At 41.7% G+C, this 9,286-nt stretch overlaps 1 pseudogene; it reads left to right on the top strand.

Moving 5' to 3' along the window:
• Positions 1-5,287: 5,287 nt before the first annotated feature.
• Positions 5,288-5,405, top strand: LOC124778911 (annotated as a pseudogene).
• Positions 5,406-9,286: the final 3,881 nt, after the last annotated feature.

The following is a 9,286-nucleotide window of genomic DNA, read 5'->3' on the forward strand; positions in this document are numbered from 1 at the left end:
AAATGTAGACTGGCAATGGCAAGGAAAGCGTTTCTGAAGAAGAGAAATTTATTAACATCAAGTATAGATTTAAGTGTCAGGAAGTCGTTTCTGAAAGTATTTGTATGGAGTGGAGCCATGTATGGAAGTGAAACATGGACGATAAATAATTTAGACAAAAAGAGAATAGAAGCTTTCGAAATGTGGTGCTACAGAAGAATGCTAAAGATTAGGTTGGTAGATCACATAACTAATGAAGAGGTATTGAATAGAATTGGGGAGAAGAGGAGTTTGTGGCACAACTTGACTAGAAGAAGGGATCGGTTGGTAGGACAAGTTCTGAGGTATCAAGGGATCACCAGTTTAGTATTGGAGGACAGCGTGGAGGGTAAAAATCGTAGAGGGAGACGAATACACTAAGCAGATTCAGAAGGATGTAGGCTGCAGTAGGTACTGGGAGATGAAGAAGCTTGCACAGGATAGAGTAGCATGGAGAGCTGCATCAAACCAGTCTCAGGACTGAAGACCACAACAACAAAAACAATTTTTTTCCATGAGAGATGTCTACGTCAATTAGTGGTTTGTCGTCCGCAGAGGCTAGACGGTTTAATTCTACACATTTCAGGTGAGATTATGACACCACACCATATTATGTAACACTATAACACAGCGTTACTATTGAAATGGTTAATTTTATTCCTTTTCACGAATGTATTTTTTATTTCTTTGTTACGTATGATCAGTTCCAATATGTTGTAAACATTATCAACTAAAATGAGAATTGAATGTGTTATAAATGAAATACTATCTGAAAGAGTTAAAAACAGTTTTGCAACATATGTACGGGGTGGAAATTATTCAGACTGACAAACTCAGGGAGACTGCACAGGACACCAAAGAAAATACTTTTCTAAAATGCCCTATTTTCCCTTGAGTATTTTTCAAACCAGTAGAAGGAGTTTTCTCTTGACTAGTTAAACCAACAAACTGTCGAAGGTTGCATGGGACACTGAAAAGTTACTTTCATTGTGATTTCATGTAAGGCGCCGTTTTAAGGTGACGTCACATCTGACCTACAGTAGGCAAAAATAAATGGTTCAAATGGCTCTGAGCACTATGCGACTTAACTGCTGAGGTCATCAGTCCCCTTTAACTTAGAACTACTTAAACCTAACCAACCTAGGGACGTGACACACATCCATGCCCGAGGCAGGATTCGAACCTGCGACCGTTGCGGTCACGCGGTTCCAGACTGAAGCGCCTAGAACCGCACGGCCACACCGGATGGCAGGCAAAAATAACACAAACAAAATTCTTTTATTACCGAGAGACAACAACGTTAACACTACACAATTACTGTAGTTGCAGGTGATGTTAAAAAATGTATCGACTGATTTGTAAACGAGGGGTGAACCCTTATGAGACATGGTCTGTCTAACACGGTCGAAGACAAGGTTGCGCGTCGCCCCTAACACCAAACAAGTCCAGAGTAGGGCATGGAACAGGAGCACCTCTGCCAGTCCGCTTCTTTGGAAACTGTCGGTTCAAGAGTCGACGCACAGGACGACTGAAATGTGCCAACGCCACGTCATGCTGGAACCAAATGTGCCGTCTTGAAGCGAGTGGCACGTCATCCAGCAATTCTGACAAAGTTCTGGAGAGGAAATTGTAATAACGACTGCTATTTAATGGCCCAGGTAACCGATATGGCCCAATTACACAGACACCAACACATTTGCGTAGACCCGCACTCGGCGAGCGCGATAAAATGGGGCAGGTGATTTCCGGGGCCTTAACTATTACAAATGGAGGTACATATCGTGACCGACATATTTCACGTGGAGATGTTGGATCGCTTTACTAAATGACTGTTCGTCAATGTGAAGTTTCTTTCTTCTCCTTCTGAAGAAGGGTTTAAATCCGTTGAAACCATGGTTAAGATTAACTGAAAACTACTATTTATTGCAACTGGTTGGCTGTCTTGTTCACCTGCCATTTTGTAATGGTTGCTGCGGTGTAACCATGTTAAAAATTTACAGTTATTTCATTTGTGATTGAAATTTCACTAAAATGCACATTTTAATAAATTCGTCTAACCATACTAAATTGATCTCTTCAATCACATTTGTTTGCTCTCAGTTTTTATTACAACAGTGTATTCGATTGGCATGGTGGTGAGTAGTAATCAACATCACTTCTGTCAATTTTCTGAGAGGCTATAGTACCACACCAACTAAGGAACAGCCAGTTTAAATTAGCAGCCTCAATGCAAGATGAAGAATCGAGCGAGATGCCACAGTGGTTAGTACAGTTGGTTCGCATTCGGGAAGACGACAGTACAAATGCGCATCCAGCCATGCAGATTCGGTCTCCCGTGATTTCCCTAAATCGCTCCAGGAAAATGCCGGGTTGGTTCCTTTGAAGAGGCACAGCCGATTCCCTCGTCCACCCTTGGAACAAGCCGAGCCTGTGTCACGTCTCTAATCACCTCATTGTCGAAAGGACGTTAAGAGGCTCTGTACTAGTTGACATCTTGAAATTTTTAATTTTTATTTTTTTCCATTGATTTTAATCTACGGAATTTCCCATTTCCGCTTACAAAGGTGAATGGGTACGAAGCTCCGAGGACTGAAAGCTGCCTACAAGGGAAAGAAACCGGAATATGGCACAGGATTGGATGGTAAGAATAGACTCACAGAATCTATCATAGAAAAAATCCAAAATTACTATGGTATTGCCATCTGGCAAAATGTTAGCAGCGTAGAAGGTATGGGAAAAGCTGAAAAAGCACTTGTGTTCCACCTCTCTTCAACAGATGATAAACCACTCATGTCCTATGCCCTCCAGGAAGTGAATCATGGTCCAAATACAACAGAGCACAGCAAGATGATGAGAAATTTATTCACAAACCAGATATACCAGTTGCCATAGTGGAGGTCTTGAAAGAACCTTTCAGAGATTTGTCAGATGTAAGACTATTTAGAAATGTCTTCATGGCCACACCAAAATCCTAACGAATCCATCAACAGCGTAATCTGGGCCAGAATTCCCAAGACAGTGTTTGTGTCAATTAGTACTCTGCATTTTTTCGTCTTTGACGCAGTGGCAACGTTCAATGACGGGAATGTTGCAAGGTGTGAAGTCCTGAAAAGACTGTACAAATTGTTTGTCGTTTACAGTGACATATATGTTAAATTTAAATCAAGAAAGAGTTAGGACATCAGAGGGAGCTATTAGAGACCTTGAAACAAGGGCAAGACAACACATACGAGCAGGAAAAAATAGGACATTGCAAGATGAAATGGAAGGGGATGTAGACAACCGATCTTATGGAGCTGGAGTGCACTGACAACTTTAATGGCTATTTCCAGCAAGTTATATTTTTCAAGAATTAAGTGTTCGTTTTATCAGCTCCTATTCGCCAGAATTTGTTCAGAATTACAGGATACACTAATCTGAGAATTATGCATATCTTAACACAGGAGTTTCCCTATGTTGTTAATCTCAAAACAGTTAGAGCCTTACATACATAGAAAAATGTAGACAGCTTCTTATTTTGATGCCCATCTTTTTCAAAAATAATTGTCATCTTGAAACCATCGCCCTGTTTAGAAATCCTTCTGTTAAAGTGGTAAGAAATGTGGAACATAAAATCCATAATTTCCACAGATTTTTATTCCTATTGGTTCCTGATAAAAGGTACCTTTCACATCAGTAAATTTTACATTACTTAACATAGGCATTACCAATCTGCTGGGACTCCCTTAAAGCTCAATCTCTCTTTCTTCTTTAAATTGAAGAAAAAAAAACCTTGTGCAGAACGCTCGTGTGTACGAAAAGATTAGATTGGACCTAACAGTCTCTCCGAGAATGTGCTGAAATTGCAATGGTAGAGTCGACCGTCTCTGCTCTACGTCTGCAATGGCTCCAAGAACCGCTTGGCGGGCATCTCGTATCGATCTCCATCGCCGCGGCGACGAACCACGCCCTATCGATTTTCATGGCAGTGCCGGCCGTCTGCACGGCCACTCCCAGCAGAACAATAAAATTAATTAGCTGCCCCCTCCCCCCCCCCCCCCCCCCTCAGAGCCCTGTCTCCTATCGACTTCGACTGCCGTCAGACGCGATTGACGGCACTCGTCGCGCGAGCTGTCTTCCGAGACAGACCGCCGATCACATCGGTCCACCCACACCCCACCCACCCGACTGTGACCACGAGGTGTCTCTCTGCTCTCACCGCAGTCTTTCATCCGCACAGCGACTTCAGTGGAGAAAATATTAGTCATCCGCTTAAGACTGTGTTCACATGACGGAAATGTGAAGCTCGTTAACGCAGTGTTTACGTAAGAAATATCTGGACGCAGAGAAACGCGTGGGTACTAAGGTAGAAAGCGCCCGTTTGCTGTTCAGGTGACTAGGCGTTTCCGTTGTTACCAGACGAAGTGAGGCGTGCAGAAAAATAGTGCCTCCGAATTTTTTAACATAAAAGCTCTTTAAACTTTTGTAATAAAAGAAACGTTATTAATATTCTACATCTTTATTCTTCATGTCTACATATCCGTGACCCTGTACCGCTATAGGGATCTTAATTGCAGCGTGTAACATACCGACATGTACATTGGCGGGAAAAAAATTGCAGCACCAAAAAATTATTAATGGAGAGTGATGAAATTTCTAAAATATATTTGTGTTGGTAGCGTATGTAACTGTGTAGCATCGCAAAATCAATTAATATAAGCGCGAAATAATCCATTGCAAATGTGAAATGCTGGTACATTAATAATCGGGGTAACTACTAGAGTGTTGAATGCAACCATGCAAACGTGTGTGCATTGTGTTGTATGGGTGCCGGACTAACATCAACTCACTAAGTCCAGTCTCAATGGTAGCTAACACTCACGACCGTAGCAGCGTGTATTAAAGCAAATCCGATTTGTATCCTCACAGTGGCGCTACTGACGTGACTGCTCTACGACCGGCGCGAAATTTTAATAGACATCATCTTTCAGATATAAAAACACGCCTACCAATTTTCGTGTATGTCGCACAACTCCTTTCTGGCGTTGCGATTTTTTTTCGTCAGTGTCTGTCGAAGCGTGAGAAACAGCGTGCTGTAATCGAGTTTCTAATTCGGAGAGTTCGTTCCCTCCTCCTGTATGACAATGGCAGACCACACACGAGCGCCGCGACATCTGCAACAATCCGACTCCTTGGTTTCACTGTCATCGATCACTCTCCATAAAGACTCTACTTGGCCGTATCCGATGTCCAAAACTTAAAGAACATTGTTGACGACTTCACACTGATAGGCAATGGCCTTGCCGCAGTGGTTACACCGGTTCCCGTGAGATCACCGAAGTTAAGCGCTGTCGGGCGTGGACGGCACTTGGATGGGTGACCATCCAGGCCGCCATGAGCTGTTGCCATTTTTCGGGGTACACTCTGCCTTGTGATGCCAATTGAGGAGCTACTCGACCGAATAGTAGCGGCTTCAGTCAAGAATACCATAATAACGACTGGGAGAGCGGTGTGCTGACCCCACGCCACTCTTTTCGGCATCCTCCGCTGAGGATGACACGGCGGTCGGATGGTACCGGTAGGCCACTCGTGGCCTGAAGACGGAGTGCTTCACACTGATACCGGTGAATCGGTGCAAGCAGAGTTGAGGTCGTGGTTCAGTCAACAAACATTCTACAGCGACGGTATCAACAAACTGATCTCCCATTGGAAGAAATGTGTTTGTAGCCAGAGTGACTATGTGAGAGACTCCAACCCAGTGTGAGTAAAACAGAAGTGTGTTGCTTCCATCTAAATAACCGGTTGGCGAACGTAAAACAGGAAGTAAGTTTCAGAGGCAGAATTCTTCGTCATAATTGGAACCCAAAATATCTTGGTGTCATCCTGGATCGTACACTATGCTTCAAACAACACCTTCTTAACTTAGCTCAAAAGTTGAGGACTCGAAACAACATCCTCCATAAGCTATGCGGAACTACCTGGGGATCTTCAGCAACCACCCTGCGATCTTTAGCTCTGGGCTTGGTGTACTCAAGTGCTGAGTATTGTGCACCTGTTTGGACGAACAGTCATCATACAATGCTTGTTGATACCCAGCTGAATACGACAATGCGCATAATATCTGGCGCAATCAGATCTACTCCAGTTTGTTGGCTTCCACTGTTAACCGGTATAATGCCTTCTGATCTACGCAGATGTACTGTCCTTATGAGAGAATTCCACAAGATCTCCAGGAATTCTAACCTACCCGTGCATAGCAACCTGCCACTTTTAAATCGCAAGAGCCTGAAATCACGCCATCCAACTCTGCGCGATGCTGCTGACATGGTTGTTAAGGATTTATAACCTCTTGAAGAATGGAAAGTTCGCTGGGAAGCAGTGACAGACGTGCACCTGCATAACATCTTCTCAGGTGTTAAACTTCCAAGTGGATTCGATCTACCACGCAAGACCTGGACTACTCTCAACAGAATCCGTACCGGCCATGGGCGATGCAGTGATGCTCTCTTTAAGTGGAACAAGCTGCCTGATCCAGCTTGTGACTGCGGGGCTCCATACCAGACTGTTCACCACATTGTCAGTGAATGCAGGATTCGAGCCTATCACGGCGCCAAAGAGGACTTCCTGCTAGCAACTCCAGATGCAGTGCGCTGGATTGAAGGACTGGATATTCAGTTGTAAAGACAAACTTAAGTTTCTTGTGTGTCAATATGTACATATGTATATGTAATTTAATTTCATGATATGTCTGTATTAGCCATATGCTAAATAAATAATAATAAAATAAATATGTGAGAAATAAATATGTAGACATGAAGAATAAAGATGTGGAATGTTAATAACGGTTTTTTTTATTTAAAAAAACTTTAAGCGTTTTCACATAAAAAGTTCTGAGTATTACTTTTCAGCACGTCTCCGTACGTTGTGTGTTTCTGGTACTTTTGTTTTGTTGGACGTTGCGAAAAATGAGTGAAACTAAAGACGAGAATATTGACATCGAGTTACAAATTGACAAAGTAGAAAAGCGTCGGAATCGTATAAAAACAGAATTTTGAGATTGGGAGCTTGGGAAGTTTGGTTTACATCTTGTGTGAGGGAAATGATTTTAAAAAATATAGATAAGAAAAGCTTTTGTCGTTAACAAGTACGGTTTTGTTCGTATCACACGGTCAGCACATTCAACTCTTCCTTCAGTAACAAAATATTTGGTGAATTTAACCCAAACGTTATCCGTTGATGAAGTGGGTCTTCCATTGTTGGTAGCATTTATGCTCGCATTTAAGTCCCTCTCTCACTGCAACATAGTTGTGAAGTACTATAATCGCTTTTACAATGCGTGCGGCACAATGCATCTTTACTGCACGCTGTACCAAAAGTACACTCTACATACCTACGTGCTAGTTAGCCGATAGTTAAATTACAGTTCATTTATAAGTTAACTGCTGTACTGCTATAGTCATATTAAATTTTTCATCAGTCCACCTACTTCATCACCAACGATCACGCAACGATGTACCATGTCGTTGTTTTCTGTTAAAGGTTTTTGTTTAGCTACGTTCTAAGCCAGTGAGTTTTTCGTATTGAACAGAATCTCTGAAAATTTCTCAGTCGCTGTCTTTTCCATAAGCGCGAATGTCCATCCAGCTAAAGTGATAGAGTCACATAGCGCCAACAGTACTAGGGAAAAAATGTTTGTAAGTGAAGGACAAGAAGGATTTTCTGGATTCAATTTTCTTGCATGTTTACCATCGAGAGCTCCAATGCAATAATGAGTAAACAAACATGAATCAAGATTCTGCATCTCTTCCCATTACATTCGAGCAATTAAGAAAACTGCCAGATCCAAAACAACCACTGAAAAGGGTTTATATTGAAAATAAGATACGATAAAAAACAAACGAATTTACCATAAAATAAAAGATATATGTGTGTGAATAAATTAGAATCACAGTTTTTGCGAATTATTAAGACAATTACAGATAACGTTTAATGTCTGCTAACAGACTTCGCATTGTAAATTCGTGAAGTCGCAAATTACATCATGACCCAAAGCCGAGAATTGGAAATGCACACTACAAACGACCAATACACTGACTTTAGCTGCTCAGTAACACCTACTTCACTGGTACAGCAGAGGAGCGCTTACAAGCACAGGTAAACATCGGGCGATGCATCACTTCTGTTGATATATTAATGCCATAACTAATAAGCCAAAAGATAGCAGTAAATATCCAGAGCGAAATAACGATTTTATCTCAAGGTTTTTAATAAGGATTCCCAGTGTCAGGTTACACACTTGGGCGACTTATATTCAAGGTCACCCGCCACTCCTCCCCCCCCCCCCCCCCCCCTCATGGGTAACCGTGTGTTCGATTCAAGATGATCACATCTTAAACTCAATGCCGTCAAGTTGTCCTACCCAGGCACTATAGGTAAGTGGACTCCTTATATTCAAGGTCATGATGTAACTCGTGTAATGGGTAATATAATGACGTGATACGTGCATATTAATTTGTCATAAGTTAAAACTTATTGACACGAAACAGTATTAATACATGTCGCAGACGTGAGGGACATTGTATATAAGTGTGATTTATGGCGTCTTTTGCACAACAGTTGTAAATGAACATTTCTTCCAGCAACGAGTTAGTTGAAAGCAATGATAACAATAAAAAAAACTCTTTACGAGAGCTGCATCACTCAGGGATGCTAGGTTGTCTCAAATTCATTGTATGCAGCTACGAGAATTACTTATGATTTTACTTCGGTTTTGGACTGGGCTGTGAATAAATCCAAGATATTTAACAAGGTAAAATAAATTTCTTCGACAAAACCTACCGAGATATTTGCTGCTACAGATAGACACCACTCGGACAGCTGGAATCCGTGACGAATGATCGTGGGTTTGAGCCTGCTTGCGATGCGGCTTTGTATGTGGAAGAATAATTTTTTCCGTTAAACTCGTTATATCAAATATAAATTTTCTTCATATGCAAACCAGTGATCATTACTCCATGGAGAGCGCTACATTGCATTGTACTCTCCAAGCTGTCTGAAGTAGTGCAGTGAATCCTTTTTCAAGTTCGAGCATCACAAGAAATGGCAGTTGCAGTAGCGTAGAGCATACATATTTGTGTGGTGTCCATCTTGTTAACAGTTTTGTTCTACGAAATACCGAGCAGCGTGTCCAACAAACACAAACTGCTATCAAACAAGATCTATTTCTTTAATTATTTTTTGTCAGTTCACTATAGGAACTATACAACAGGCTTTAGTGAACTGCAGTTTA

Source organism: Schistocerca piceifrons, chromosome 2 (assembly GCF_021461385.2).
Source record: "Schistocerca piceifrons isolate TAMUIC-IGC-003096 chromosome 2, iqSchPice1.1, whole genome shotgun sequence".
Classification (NCBI taxonomy): domain Eukaryota; kingdom Metazoa; phylum Arthropoda; class Insecta; order Orthoptera; family Acrididae; genus Schistocerca; species Schistocerca piceifrons.